This window comes from Astyanax mexicanus, chromosome 4, assembly GCF_023375975.1.
Source record: "Astyanax mexicanus isolate ESR-SI-001 chromosome 4, AstMex3_surface, whole genome shotgun sequence".
In the NCBI taxonomy this organism is placed as follows: domain Eukaryota; kingdom Metazoa; phylum Chordata; class Actinopteri; order Characiformes; family Acestrorhamphidae; genus Astyanax; species Astyanax mexicanus.
This window is the reverse complement of record NC_064411.1, coordinates 4,216,867-4,233,339: the sequence shown is the minus strand read 5'-3', so window position 1 is coordinate 4,233,339 and position 16,473 is coordinate 4,216,867. Positions and strand designations below refer to the sequence as shown.

Genomic DNA, 16,473 nt, shown 5'->3' with positions numbered 1-16,473 from the left:
TTTGGCTATTGTCTGCCAATGATATCAAAGGGCTGAATGGAATGTTTGAATCCAGGCACTGCGCATGCTCTGACCCACATTTTATAACGTTTTCATGAGTTTTTCAGTTTGATGAATCTGTTTTCTTTGACCGCATTAAACATAGCCTGAGCTCACTGTCATTATTTATTTAAGGGTTACATAAAGGTAAATGACAATTAAACAAATAAAAAACAAATAAAATAAATAAACAATTTATAAACAAACTAAAGAAAATCTGTTTCTAATCACCTCTTTTACCTCAACTTCACACTGATACAGTGATTTACATCACTAAATCATTTCATTTACCTCTTAAATATAATTATTTTAAAATAAAAAAAACAGTTGGTATTTTATGATGTATTTTATTTTTGATGATTCTGTTTTCTTTGACAGCATTAAACAGCCTGAGCTCACTGTCATAATTTATTTAAGGGTTACATAAAGGTAAATGACAATTAATAAAAAAATAAAAAAATAAATAATAATAATAATAATCAACAATTTATAAACAATCACCTCTTTTACCTTAACTTTACACTGATATAGTGATTTAAATCACTAAATCATTTCATTTACCTCTTAAATACAATTTGTTAATAATAAAAAACACAGTTGGTATTTTATGTTCTCTGATGTGTCTATACTGCACATGTGTGCACTGTGATAATAATGCTGGGAGAAAGGAGCACTGTCTCCATCTAGTGTCTTTGAGATGTTCTGCATTTTATATAAGGGTGGTTGACATGACATGGTCTTTTTTTTTTTGGTCCAGTGTGTCAAATATATGTAAATTATAGAAACATATGTCAAAAACTGTGGTGATATTGTTCAGAAATTGCTGATTTACATACCTGTCAAGTTTTAGATTTAAAAATAAGGGATATTTTCCTCTGTCCACTTAAAGCCGTCCCACCAGCCCAACGAAGGTTCAGTATCCCTTACATTTTAAGACAGGTTTTAAAAAAATCCAAAATAACCACATGTGAAACACTTACACTACAGTTTGATTATCAGAATCTGAAATGTTGTGGACATTCCTACATATGTCATTCTTTTAATACAGCCAAATTAAAAACCCTTTTCTAGATATAAAAAAGTTAAGATTTCATGTCTTTTTTGGCATAATGCACTCTTTTATATGATATATATTTTTTATTTAATGGATTTAAAATTAAACAAAGGGTGCACAAATTCTGCAAAATGACTGTTGGTGACCTAAAAATAGTATCATGAGCTTTTACTAAAAGGACATGGACCAGATATGTTCCATCAGTAAAAAATTGTCCTAAGGGGCTACACAATTAATACTTTTTAATTAATACTTCTTTCTTTTGATCACTCCACCCCTGATCAGTTCAGTTAATTTCGGTCCTCTCCACATTTCTAGTTAAACTGAGTCACAAACTTTAATTTTTTTTATTTTAACAGGTTTAATCTGTGTGTTTTATTTCGGAGACGAGTATTTTTAAGCAGCTATCAGAAAAATCTCATCACAGTTTCCATGATTAGACTACCGTTACCTTTCTTTTAGAAAAATCGCTGCATGTATGTTTTAACATCAGCAGCTCCAACTAGCTGCCTGAACTCACAGCGAGGAGGGCGGGGCTTCCCCACACTGACCCTCCTTTGCAAGCTGATTGGCTGTTTCTCCTGAAAGTCGGGACTTTCTCCTTGAACCGGCTCCACGATTGGTTAAGAGACACAGAGCGGTCAGTGCCCTGTCTCCTCAATAATATATATATTTTTATTTAAATATATTACGGGAAATTTTACGCGAAAATACTAATACGGGAGGACGGCGGGAAAGAGGAGTAAAATACGGTAGTTTCCCGGCCAAAACGGGAGACTTGACAGGTATGGATTTATGTAAACTTACAGAGCATTCATAGGATTAATTTTTTTTTCACAATTTTCAGTAAAACCAAAAAAAAAAATGCTCACATGGTGTGACTGTTCCAATTACATTTCATGAAATTATATTTTTAATAAAAACAAGTAAATGAGGACTTCCAGTTGGACATGATACGAGTAGCAGGGTGAGTGGTAAGCTCCTGGCCTAACTGGAGGATAAAACCCTCACTATCCAGCTGATCACCAACGTCAATAGAAATTTATTTCAGGTTGAATGTTGGTCATGAAGTCAGATAAAAAAAAATTACGTCAGGATAAAATCTAAAACTGTTACGTACCTGCACTCTTAAAAATTAAACTAACTTTAACTCAGAATAACTTGATGGATGAGTGGAGCAAAAACCGAGGCAGATAGGAGGAATAAAACAAGATTATCCTCTGAGTTCTGCCCTTTACGTTCCAGCCATAATGATGAAAGAATACAAGGTATTAAAAGAGGAGATTATTTAGTTAAAATCACAGCTTATGCAGATGATTATACAGTTTTTATTAAAACAAAAAAAGACTTAGACATTATAATGGAATATTATACATTTTATGAAAAAGTTTCTGGTGCAAAGCTTAATATGGCTAAATCTGAATGTGTTTGGATTGGGGATCAAAGAAAGAAGTTCAGAGCTGATGTTCCAGATAAAGAGCAAATAAAAATTTTAGGTGTGTATTTTAATAATGGTGACTGTGTGGACAGTAAGTGGAAATAAAAAAGAGGAAGTAGTTTCTGAAGAAATTAAATCCCTCTAACAACATGTACAATGATCAGTCACCCAAACCGAGTTCTACCAGACGCAGTGGAGGAACCAGGTCCAAGTGAAGCTCTCTACAATGGAAGTGAAAGAGTAGAGGATGGAAATGACCGTCATCATGAAGATTTAAGTAGCAGCGGAAGCAGCAGCAGCAGCGGAGAGACAGACGGAGGAAATCCGAACACCAGCACCTCGTCTGAAGGAGACAGCAGCGAGGAGTACGAGTCTGCAGCAGCCGAAACACAAGCAAACCAAGTTCCTCCTCCTTCTTCATCACCTCTTCTTCCATCTATGACCAGATCTACCACCATACATACGCACAGGGGCTGCTGCATCCAACGAAAAGAAACGGAAGAGTAAACCTAAAAAAGGAGGTTAGAAGCAGAGTGAACAGTACACTAAGAAAAAGTAAAAGTAATAAACATTTCTTTATCTCCTCTGTCTGACTTAATATTGCACTATGCAGTGTTGGGGGATCCGGTCTATAAAAGAACAGGAATGAGAAATTAAGCATGTTAAAAAAAAAAGAGATTTGGTGTGTTGTGTTTACAGGAAACGAAACTAAATACATATGAAGATATAGAAAATCCCCCCAAAAATGTGGAAGAATGGTTATTCCTTCTTTTCTATTGGAGAATGTAAAGCTAATGGAATTGATTTATTATTCTTTAATCAATTGTTTGAAATAATTAATTACAGATGATTTATTCCCGGAAGGTTAATCTATATTGATTGTTTTTATGACAACAAGAAATGTATAATTCATAATGTTTACACAGCTCAAGATCGAGTTATTAAAATGTCACTTTTTAGAGAACTTAATGTCACGCAGAGCCAACAGCGACCGCTTCATCAGATTCTGGATCAGGAGAAGCACCCAGCCGTGATCATGTCTGTGAGCTCCTCTTTCAGTCTTCAGTCTCATTACTTTGTAAGACATCTACTACTTCATAAGTCTGTCTAATCGAAGAGAGTTTGAGATCTGCTTTAATACAGGAGAAAGCTCTCCATGTTCTCCCTCAACTTTACTCTACCAACCAGCAAAACTGGAAAGATTTTTTTCCTCTACCAGCATGGATGTAAAGACAACTGCAAAATTCTGGACTGGACACATCTCTGATTATGACTCTGAGCTATATTTAAAACATTGCTGTGATAATCGTGGAACGTGGTTCCATGTTAAATGATTATTTAATCAATAATAACAGCAGTCTGTGTTTCTGTTCATTGTGGCTGCTGGAGTGAAGTGCTGATTAAACAAATAACCTGTGGTTCCTTTCTAAGACTAGAGTGGAATGAGACAACGCTGCCATTTGTACTTTGTGTTCAGACGTGGGACACAACTATTTCACATGCCCTAAATCCTACTCCAACAAATTCAGGCAAAGACTAGGCTTTCCAAGACCAAGTGATCTAAAACGCACAGAATCCGGGGCATTTACAGAGATAGAGACAGGACAGATGCAAGTTCAAGGTACGATCATCAACACTATCAAGATCCTAGAGGAAGAGCAAGTGTCTAAATCAGTCCAGAGTGGAGAAGCGGAAAAAGAAGTGTCTTAAGAGGAGCTTTATGAAGAGGGTGAAGAATCAAATTCAGATGGAAGTTCAGATGAAAGTTCAGACAGCGACTGGTCAAGTGAATCATCAGAAAGTGGAGAAATATGAAGGATGGTTCCCACAATCAAAAGAAAATGACGATAACCCCTTTATGCAGATGCAATTTTATGCTAATTTTCATGTGATTTGCACCAACTACACTCTAAAACATTGTATCTTAAGTTTTACATAGAGAACAATGATAAATCAGGGTTTAAACTGAACTGAAACAATAATTCACCTCCAGTCTTTTATTTCCATTATTTAAGTTCCGGTTGAGAACATCAAATGCTGACAAAAATGTAAAAAAAAAAAACTGTTATTTTTGGATTTTACAGTGTGTGTATGGATGCTGGTGATATAAAATCAGTCATGTTCTACATTTCCTGATTCACCAGGGTCCTGACAAACAAGGTTCAAAATTTGTAAAAGATACAAGGAAGCATTGAATTTTTTTTTTAATTACCTTATCCAAAATGTAAAAGTATACCCAAAACTTTTCTGACACCACATATTGGACATCAAAGTCTTTTAGAAAATAAAAATAGAATTTCTATAAATTTTATCAAATTCTGTCTGTAGGTTTTCCCTGTAGTATTATGTGGTGTCTGGGTTGCAGATAATACAGTTAATATTACAGGAGAAGGGAAATTACTGGTTTAAGTATGTACAACATGGGCTAAAAGATTCCTCTAGAGAACTTTTTCCTCTTGAGAGAGACTTTACTCGTTTTGATTCTCGAGTTAAAACACGCATTGATAGAATATATGTTACTAAAGATATAAAAGTCCTAAATTATAGAACTAAACTCATGTAAAATTAAATCTGGGAATCAGAGAACAACGGGGGTTCTGGAAGGGAATCACACAGTGCCTAAAAATATGACTAAAAATCAGAAGAACTAAAGACGTGGAAGTTTAAACCCATTCTAATGCAAAATATGGGATTAAAATGTTTCTGGTACATAAATGTGAAAAATTCAATAGTGAACAAAATGAATATTACAGTAAACTTACAGCAGAATATGTGGAAATTCAAAGCAAAAGAGATAAAACTATAGAAGATTAAGATCATCTTTTAAATTAAAGTCAGAAATGTCTAAGATGAATAAACATTTTAAAAATGTACAACTTTAAGCAGGTATGGATAATAGTTACTCAGGAAACACAGGAAATGTTATTAAACGGGTAAATGATAAGAGAAATGAAAATGATTAAAGGGATTAGAGAGAAGCATGGGAATGTAATAGAAACAAAAAAGAAAAGCAGAAAATTATAAAGGAAACAAAAAAAAGTTGTCTGTTCAAAATTACAAGCAGGGTACCTCTCGTCAATATCAACCAATTGCAAAGGAATAAATTGTTGAAGTAAATAAGGATTTACATGATGGGACAACTCCAGGACCAGACGGTTAACCTCCGAAATGTTATAAGACATTATTATAGTTTATTACAAAATTATTTTAATGAAGGCATTAGAGATGGAAAAATGAATGACTTGTTCTATAAGTCTGTGATTACCTTGATTTATAATAAATGAATGAATTTAAATAATGATAAGGAATTTTATACAATTACTTTAGATCAGAAAAAGGCTTTTGACTATGTGTCCAGGGAATATTTATGGAATGATTTGCAGCACTATGGTTTTCCACCAAATTTCCTTCATAAGATCAAGTTATTATATTAAATTAATGTTAAAGGGTATTTTAACAGAATTTGAGACACATAGAGGACTCAAACAAGGCTGCCCTTTAAGTGCAGTATTATGTGTGTGTTAGCAGTTAGTCCCCTTTAAATAAAATTAAAAATTATACCAGAATTAAAGGAATTGATATCTTAGGTAAAGAATCTTTTAAACTTACAGACTTTGCTGATGACGACATCACAGTAATCGTAAGAAATCAGAAAGAGTTCCAGATTATAGAATTTATGAAGACGTAGCAGGAGCAAAATTCAATTTGGATAAAACAGAAGACATCTGGATGGGATAAAATGATCCTCTATTTTTGAACTTAGCAAATAAAAATCAAATAAAAATTATAGGACTTTATGACAAAAGATAAATGTGCTGAAATTAACTGGGAAAATAAGGAAGAGGAAGTTGAAAATAAAATTAAATGGAAAATTGCAAATTATAAAACTAGGATCCGGATAATTAAAACTTTTGTTTTGTCAAAAAACGTGTTCCTTGCTACAATATATAGTTAATATATATAATATAATATATTAGTTTTACTACACAACACGGTTCACCAGACACAGGTAAGTTAGAAGGGCAGCTTGTTTTCTACCTGCTCTGAGCTAGCTAGCTAAGCTAGGTGACTGAAGCTAATTTAGTGATTAGCATGTAGAATTAAAGAGGCTAAAAACAGCAGTAAAACAGCAGGTAGGTGTTCATACTGTCCCCTGTGTGTGTCTTTTATATTGTAATTAGTGTATTTAGCCACAGTGGTGTTAGAACTCGGCTATGTGAGCGGTTGCTATGGCTTGTAACTAGGTAGCTAAGCGCTAGCTAGCTAGCGTAGCGGCCTCTATTTTCAGCCATTTCAGTCAAAATTGTGTAAATCTAAGCTTACTGTAAATTAATGTAAGAGCTTTACTCACCCAAATAATCAGTTTTAAGGAGAGAAATCTGTGTAGATTAAAGTCCAGCACTTGTTTGACTTTGAAAGAAAATGTTTTTTCAGGAAATTAAAGTTTTGTTTGCCCCCCAGAGACAAGACCTGCTGAATTAAAAGGGTCCCCTATTTTACATTCAGCTTAAAATACTCTATATTAACTGGAAATATATTCACTTAAGCTTTTATTTTAATAATAACCTGATATTGGTGGCTGATAATGTGTGTAATAATGTATGTTTAATGCCTATAGGAGACATGGTGTTTCTTCATTAGGCTCCCTAAGTAGTGTACAAGATAAAAAATCTAGAAAAATAGCCTCACGCTGCGGAAATGCGGTGCGCACTCAATACAGTTTCTTACGCACTGATTTACAACATTGTTAGCGATACTAAAATAATGTTTTATGACGGAATTTTTTGTAAGATTAAAGTTTTAGTGTTCGTCTAAGGCAGGAGGTAAGGTGTTTTAAATTTTCTTAACGCAATTGTTTGATTTACTTTATTAATCATAAATATTTGTATATAATACAATATAATATTTAATTTGTGTGGATTTTTAATGTAATAGTTTTCTATGTAATACTTATTTTTTTTTGTGTAATAATCTTGACTTGTTGTTTTGTCAGCTTTGTGTGGTGTGTTCAATCAAGTGCGTGAATATATTACAGGTCCAGATACAGTAAATTCTTACATTAACTTTTTTGTTTGTTTGCGTTGAGATGATTTTATTCAGCAGCTGCTATTATCTGCTCCTGATCAGATTTCTAGAGGAGATGTTCTTTGGTGGAGCTTGGCGGCCATCTGCTGGTGGAACACAGACACTGCATTGATTTATGAATGAGTGAGAATATAAATCTGTTTACCTGTTTTGTAATGGTTTATTTGTTTACATGAATTTGGATTATGAGGGTCACATATGGTTGTCTAATAGTCTAATAGGGTTTTTAACTGAACTAAAGTTTGAATTATTGATATAAAAATGTACAATAACTTACACACTACACATTTTATTGTTTACTTATTATAAATTATAACTGCTCTTACTTTCTGTATCAAAAGTAAGGCTCCTTCTTTGAACACAATATTAGTGTGATTGCCAAACATTGTCAACTGATATGTATAAAATATATTTAAAATATATTCTGTGTAATTATTTTACTGGTTTAGTTTAATATTTACAATTCGCAGCAGTATATTCGCATTTTCCCAAGTACTGTAAAAGTCCCTAATTTTAAGTCCTTAGTTTAACAAATACATTTTAGACAGTAGATAATCCACAGTCATTGTGCTTCTTGTTTCCATTATTTAGTTTTTACAAGGCAGATTATAATCCATAAAAAGCCATACTCTCTCCGAGAAACATTAGTACTTGGAATATTATTAATAATAATAATAATAATAATAATAATATTATAGCTGTTCTTACCCTTCTCTTGAGCAATATATAACACTGTTATCTAGAGATTATGGGCCCTATTTTAATGATCTATAGTGCACTGGGTAATTGCGCTTAAAGCAGCTAGATTTAGGGGCGTGTCCTGTGTATTTGCTATCATAAGGGTGCGAAAAATACGCCTTGCACAGCTCCAACAGCGCAAAAGGCGTGTTTTAATCCTCTTAATTATTCATTGGTGTGTTTTGGGCATAACGTGAAATAAACCAATCAGTGTGTTTGTTGTCATCCCCTTTAAGACAAAGCTGCGCGCTGACTTCTGTTCATTTCTATTTTAAGAGCGTATAGGAAACTGACTGCGTGTCACGCTGCGAAAGAAACACCAGCAGCTTAAATAAGAGAAGAGTAAAGTTATTTTATTCTTTATTCTGTTTATTGTTTATGTAAAAACGGAGTTTGCAACATTGAATATTAATCAAGCAATCGGTTATTTACACTGGAGGGGGATCCTCATTTACAATGCCACTGAGCATTTACAGTTTAAAGGGGATTAAAAATATTTTTCAAAAATTAGAAATAAAAACTAGCACTATAGACGAAAAAAATATAAGTAAAAAAGAAAAAACAGGACATATCTTATGAAGAAAAAAATAATAGCAGTGAAAGTAAAGTAAATTGATAAGAATGATAAGAAATTAGCAAATTTATATAAAAAAAAATAAAAACACAGGAATAATGGGAAATATATATATATATATATGTATATATATATATATATATATAATAATTTACTCAATAAAATAATTTGATAATTAAAATGAATACAAAATAAATAATATGAAATACAAACTCATTACAAAAAACTTATTTAAAACAATCACAGGCTTTCTGCACAGAATAATAAAAGTTTTGGTTTGTTTCAGTTTCAAATCATAAAAACAGCTCACCAAAACCTCAACCTATCCTTTATATTTGACAATATTTGATTAACTTACAGGTCCTTACTTATTTTAATTTAACTGAACTGAGTTTTATATTATTTGTAGCCTCGCGCTGAATTCAGCTCCGTGCTGCGAGACAGAGAGAGAGAGAGAGAGAGAGGCACAGCGCATTTCGCCTGATTTTTCTTGATTAATTATCAGTAAATATGTGGCTTAAGTGAGTTTATAACATGGATTTTGTTACACTTGATCCGAGTTATTTATTAAAACGTTTTTTTTTGAAGACAGAGGTTATTCTGTGCGCTGCGCCAAGCTCCGCTTTGCCTGCCTGTGATATTTTAGAGCGCTGGATGAGATTTTAATTAATGAATTAATATATTAAATATTTTATTAAATTTGCCCTGGTGATAAGAAAGGAATGCTAAAATATAGCTTTATATTTCTGTGTATTTCAAATGTTTTAGTTTTACATAATTAACAGGCAGCACCAGACGCCAGGATGACAGTGCGCTTTATTTTTCAGATATAAATTAAAGTCAGTTTCAGTTAAATAATAGCGAAGTGAAATAAAATGAATTTATGTTTAGTCGAAGTGCTTTTCTCTTTTTTTTTCATTTCAAAAACTCCAGCATTTGACTGAGAATAAGCATCTGTTAAAATTCTCAAACAGCAGAATGCCTGTGTCTGCTATATTAAGCTACAGTTATTAAGTCTGTGTACTAAACATAAATATAAATCCTGTCATGCAGATTTTAAAGTATATTTTATTTTTATAGTTGATTGCTGAAGGCTGTGGGTGAAGTGTATTTTTCTGTGGTAAGGAAGTGATGGTAGGGGGTATTTTGGAGCGCAGGGTGATCGAGATTCAGTTCTGGCTGCGCCAGTGACAGGTGAATTTAGACGTGGTTTCAGGGGATCAATCGTGCAAGGCTTTTTTCGGCCTCCAAGGTGTTATGATGACACTAAGGTGATTCTTATCCCTACAGTCAAATGTTGGTAAGGGCCAGGGTCCCCCCCCCGGGGGCCTCACAACGACAGCTGTGTAACTTTTGAGCCCCTAAAGGATCTGGATTTAAGGCGACCACATGTCCTTCCATGGCCCCGAGGGGGCGGGGACGGGTTTTAGGGCGTTTTGAGACGTGGTCAAAAAGTTGTTATATAGGGTCCCATGACACTTTGGCGATCTCGGGGGCGGTCCTATGACATCATATAGGATGTAAGTGTTTTTAAATAGAAACCAGAATAGGGTAGCGTCATTGTTTTATTTTTAAAAAAATACTAGGCTCATTACTCGACTGCCTCATAGAGTTTGGGCCCTCTGGCTCCCCTTAGTGGCTGTGCGAAAAATCGCCAAACGTTTGTCTATGGGAATTCCCATTAACTTTTTTTTTCAAACAACTCGGCCTAGGAACGTGCTAGGATGATGATTTTTGCACCAATGGATTGCACTTTTAAAGCCGAAAATGGTTGGTAGCCATGGGGACAAGAAAGAAATAAAGGTACCCATGTGTCGGGCTCCGGATTATACGATTTTTTTTTTTTGCCATGTTTCAGCCCATTCCGAGACAGTCGGTCAAAAGTTGTTATTTAGGGTCCCATGACATTTGGTGAACCTGGGGAATTTTTAGGAATTTTATCACAAATAAAGAGAATAAGAGAAACGTGTTTTTTCAAAGGCTGAATGTTTCGAGGTGGTAGATGGAGTGATGGCCATTTAGTCATCCACACCATCTGCATCTTGTGCCTTTTCTGATGGTGCTGTTTCTGCAACTGCCCACCTTAAAGAGAGGGATTGTGACCGAGTGGAGGAGGGCCAATCCTACTTTATTAAAAACTTTAATCTGACAGGTCGTTATGGAGACTTAAAAATGTTTTTTAACCCCTCTACAAGCCTCTTTAAAACGGTTAACATAACTGTACCCCCAGAATTAGAGGCTCCATCTACCCCCTCTCCAAAACATAAAAAACAGAAAGCTCAGATAACTACTTCACACTAAAGGGAACTGTGAGCACAGTGAGTATAAAAAAATGAAAACATTATACGCTATATATTTATATACACATTTTTATTTTTTTAGAAATTAAGTTAATGCTGAGCTACGTTTTAAGCACAGCTAAACTGCAGGCAATTAAGTTAAGCTAACCTGCTCAGAGAATCTCTTATATTGAGGAGAATACCATCTTGAGATGTATTCAAGGTTTGTTTAAGCACCAGAGGACAATTTCAAAATGAATGGGTGAATATAGAGCAATTTATCACGCCTGCTGCAGACTTTGTAGTTCATAACACTCACTCTCCAGTTCCCCTCTATGGACAAATCCTGGTCTGGAACTGCAATCCCTAGCATGCATCTGACAACACCACGTGTTTGGACTCCAGTAGCGCCAATAGCGGCTCACTTGCGCACTCTACATCACTAGAGTGATGAGTTTGAGTTTTTAGAGTTTTAGATTGTGTTCAGGTGTTTGTAATTTACTGATAATATAAATACCCGTTTGTTTGTCATGTTTGCTGCGAGATATTTTCCCTGTTTCACCAGCAAATTACTGACTGTTTTCTTTCTGTATGAATTATCCGTATGCAGTGTTGGGAAGGTTACTTTTAAAATGTAATCCCTTACAGATTACTGATTACATCACTCAAAATGTAATTTGTAACGTAATCAGTTACATTACTTCAAGTGAGTAACGTAATCTGATTACTTTGGATTACTTTAAATATTGTCATTTTTTTAAGCCTGAATGAATGTTACAAATAGATAAACAAATAAAACCGCCTTTTCAATCACTCTATAAAAATACTTATGAAACCATTTCATCAAACAATTTTATAAAACACTTCTATAAATTGATGATAAAACCATTTAAAACCAAACAATGTAACAACAACCGTAAGCTATCTATTTGCAGGTTTGCCTCCAGTGTAATTTTGACAACAAATTGTGATTTAGTCTTAGTCATAGTTTTGTGACGAAAATAGTATTTAGTTTTAGTCACAATTTAGTCATCTGAAATGTTTTTAGTTTTAGTCGACTTAATGTCATAAGAATATAGTCGACTAAAATTACAGTAAATTTAGTCGACTAAAATGTAAAGGGTGTAAATGTAAATGCTTTTTCTTCAGTTCCCTTGAATTATTAACTCTACATGTATACAAAATGAAACGTTTAATAACCACTTGAGTAATATTGTTAATGTTTGAAAGTGAAATATATTTATATATGATTTAATGTATATTATTATTATTATTACTATTATTATTGTAGGTGTGTGACTATACATATTTTACATTTAAAATTTTGCTCTAGAAATCAGGTCATAAAACAACTGAATAGTTAAATTATAGTTTGAACAGAGCTGTAGATGCAAAAACTTTTAAAGGATCTAGTTTTATCTCCAGCACTAACCCAGCACACCTACTGGAGCTACAGTCTATAAATGAGATCAAAAACACACATTCACACACTGTCCTGTAGAGATGCTCTCAGGATGTACTGAGAGACTTCATGAGTTAAAGTGAGAAACTTATGAGAAAGTGCTGTAAGGAACTTTACACAGACTTTTGGGTTCATAGATTGACTTATTTTATTGTTTTATTTTGGATATATTATTGAGTTTCTTTCTGACCTGTTCCTGCTTTAACACTAGCTATATCTTTCCCACTGTGAGACTAAACAGATGATCTGATCTTAATGAGTGAGTTCTGTATCAGTTCTGTGTTTTAGTGCACTGCTGAGTTAAACACATCAGCTCATGAAATAACATCAGTATTAAAACGCGGATCTCTGCATGGAGATCTGTGTTACTCTGCTCTGCAGAAGCTGAAAGATTAGTGGTGTTTTTACCGGAGATGGAGTCGCTCCACGCGGTTTACACGTTATCTTGTTTTTCGCGACGTCAAAAGAGAAATATATCGCCTCTCCCCTCTCTGTCTCTCCCTCTCTCCCTGCTGAACTCTGTCGAGTTAACTTCCAGTCGAGCTCCGTATCGACAGTTTAATTCCGCGCGGCGATGCTGCAGGAGAGGCGGGTACTCCACCTTCGCTAAAGTAGCAGTGATTGGATCTCTTCCTAACTGGTCCCTACCTTTCACAGACCCAAATCAGTCTGATTGGATTTCGTCCCTGCCAAACATTTTCGTCTCGTTTTTATTAGTTGACCAAAATGTCAGTTAATTTCGTCTCGTTGTGTGAGCGTGGAGCCGCTGCCCCTCCTCCCTGTGTGTGTGTGTGCGCAGCGAGACGGGAGGAGGGGCAGACAGTTCCCTGTCATATCAGAGCGTATTCACCGCAAAATGTTATTTGCGTTTTGTCAGTGTTGGATTGGAAGAGCAAAAAGTACCGCAATGTAACCCTTTTATTTTAGCAGAGTAACTGTAATCTGATTACCATTTATTGAAGCAGTAACTGTAACGGATTACAGTTACTTATAATTTGTAATCTGATTACGTAACGCCGTTACATGTAATCCGTTACTTCCCAACACTGTCCGTATGTGACCCTTGTTTCCTCTTTTTGACTATGTTTCTACCCTATTGCTTTGTTTATATTTGTGATTTCCTGGTTTATTAAACTCAGCTTCTGGCTAATGGTTTCGTTTTTTGATTCGGCTCTGATGTATTGGTTTGTTGTCTCTCTGGTTTTGACCCACACCTGTTATTTGACTATGCTCTCTGTGTACATGCCTTGTAATAAAGCCTTGCTTTGTTTTACCGCGAGCGTTTGACTTCCATCTGTGGCAGATTTCAGGCACGTTGGGAAAATTTAGTTCAGAGGTAAGTGTGTATGTTTAATTTGTCAGGAAGCCGTAATGAAGGAGTATAAGAGACATTTTTTTTAAATCTTATTTTACACTGTCAAAGATAGATAAAGAAGTACAATGATGTGTAAATTATTATTATAAGTAGTATATATCATTATTTATTTTTATTACAGATTCTGTGGCCCGTAACTGCACATTTATTTCCACTTCTTGCCCCAACAAGAAAAGTTTGGACACCCCTGAACTAAAGAGAGACAACGATCACTGAGAGAGACAGAGAAAGTCTGCATGAAACGATCAGAATTGTTTCCGTTTTTTACGAGGATAAATCCCAAACACTAGAACCATGCCGGCCTGTCCCCTTACTCTCTGCCCCCCATTCATTCCCTAGTTCCCTGTTAGATAGATAGATAGATAGATAGATAGATAGATAGATAGATAGATAGATAGATAGATAGATAGATAGATACTTTATTGATCCCGAAGGAAATTTAGCAGCCAGTAGCAGTTACACAACACAGTCGAAACAAACAGTACACAGTAGAAACAAACAATAAGTATTATAAAATAAAATAAAAGACCACAGTGAGGAATATAAGGCTCTAAACTATAAAATTATAAACTGAGACTTAAAAATATATACATAAATATATAAATACAAAAAAACTATACAAGTGTGAAAGTAATCAGTCATAGATATGAGGTAGTGCAGTAAAATAATAATTTAAGTATAGAAGGTATCAGCAGATATGACAATATTAAACATAAACCTGTGCAAGTATTGTATTTAAGTAAGGTGCGTAGTGTAGTGTCCAGGAGTGCAAAAGTAAAGGATGTACAGTAAAGTGACAAAGTGTCCAGGGGTGCAAATGTACAAGATGTACAGTAAAGTGTCCAGGAGTGAAAAGGTACAGAGTGTACAGTAAAGTGCCAAGTGTCCAGGGATGCAAATGAACAGTATATACAGTAAAAAGGCAAAAGAGTCCCAGGGTGTAGATGTGTATGGTGCTTTCCAGTACAGATAAAAAAAGGCTGATTAAGAAAGCACATATTGAGACTCGTTCCTCATCTGTCCTCTCTCTTCCGGCTCCACTGGGAGGAGTTGAAGAGTCTGATGGCTCTCGGAACGAACGATCTTCTCAGTCTGTCCGTAGAGCAGCTCTGTGACAAGAGCCTGCCACTGAAACTGCTCCTCTGATCCATGATGATGAAATGCAGTGGGTGACCATCATCATCCATGATGGAGAATAGTTTTTGCAGTGTCCTCCTCTCTGCCACCGTTACCACAGAGTCTAGCTCCACACCAACCACGGACCCCGCCCGCCTGACCAGCTTGTCCAGACGCATCTCGTCCCTCTTCTTCATGCTTCATGATGTTTATCCTGGTTACGACTCCTGATTGGCAGATAGTCCTATGACGTACGAGTGAGGTAGTCCGGTGGAACGTTTACTGGATGTGGATTTTAGTACTCAAAAAATATGGACATTTAATATAAATCCAGCACTTCCACACAAGCAATAATAAAAATAAAAACATTTAAAGTGGTTTCATCATTACTGTGCGTTTGTCACAACATGATGTAATTTTTTTCTGTTCTTCTAGTATGGACATGAAAGAGTTGGAGAAACGTGGCAAAGAAAAAAATGGGTATTTGGGATACCAGCCATAAAAGGGTAAAGAAGACGACCACTTTTGCGTCCTGTTAAGTGGCGCTCAAGACAACACCTTATCCCTATAATTACAAAGCATGTCAATCCAGGGTCAACATGTTTAAGTGATGAGCGGATGGAGGCCACACACAGAATATCGAAAGGGCTTGATTAACATACAAAAGCCACATTTGGGGATTTAAGAAGGAATAAAACAGAAAAGTTCTTAAGAGAACACCTGTGCAGCATTGAGTGGACCTACTGGCTAGGCCAGAATCACAAAGATGGCCCTCCTGGTCGTTCGCTACATGATGTCAGAAAGCAGTACCCTGTGTAGATGATGGCTTTTGACCAATTACAGTTACAGTACATACAGGAATCACCAATATAATCTGATGCACCCATACTGCTGTGTAACAAAAATTTCAACATTGTTTCTTTTTCTATTGTTTAGTGAGGGGTGACAGTCTTCTTCTACTTCCTGTAATTGTGTTTTACACTGCAAGAAAAAAACACCTGGGACCTTTGACATCAAACCAGGAGGTGTTTGTGTCTGTGTTTAAGGCTGTGTTTGTTTATGACTGAATGTTCCTGAAATACTGAATTTCTGTTCTGTGGTTTGACCCAGTTTTAACATTTGCCACTGAATAGTTCAAACATTTCTATGTTAAAGTTGGTAATAAATGTTTTATTAATTTTAGATTCACATTTATTTAAAACAGTTGCATTACAAAATATTTGAGTAAACACTGTTTAGTTTGACTAAGAGAAGTATTAGTAATGAGTCCAATCAAATCAGGTCATAGCCTTTCTCCGTGGTCACAAAAGTGG

The 16,473-nt window shown here is 35.1% G+C and overlaps 4 protein-coding genes and 1 long non-coding RNA gene across 5 annotated transcripts in view; 2 read left to right on the top strand and 3 right to left on the bottom strand.

Moving 5' to 3' along the window:
• Nucleotides 1-16,473, top strand: part of LOC125801378 (zinc finger protein 239-like) — a 337,284-nt gene that overhangs the window by 151,939 nt on the left and 168,872 nt on the right. The gene's annotated exons all lie outside the window — the stretch shown is intronic.
• LOC111196713 (zinc finger protein 271-like) overlaps nt 1-16,473 on the bottom strand; it is a 237,921-nt gene that overhangs the window by 159,396 nt on the left and 62,052 nt on the right. The window lies entirely within an intron of this gene.
• LOC125801290 (zinc finger protein 239-like) overlaps nt 1-16,473 on the bottom strand; it is a 311,844-nt gene that overhangs the window by 238,566 nt on the left and 56,805 nt on the right. The window lies entirely within an intron of this gene.
• The window catches only part of LOC125801376 (zinc finger protein 239-like), a 311,842-nt gene that overhangs the window by 238,566 nt on the left and 56,803 nt on the right, over nt 1-16,473 (bottom strand). The window lies entirely within an intron of this gene.
• The window catches only part of LOC125801615 (uncharacterized), a 168,493-nt gene that overhangs the window by 145,955 nt on the left and 6,065 nt on the right, over nt 1-16,473 (top strand). The window lies entirely within an intron of this gene.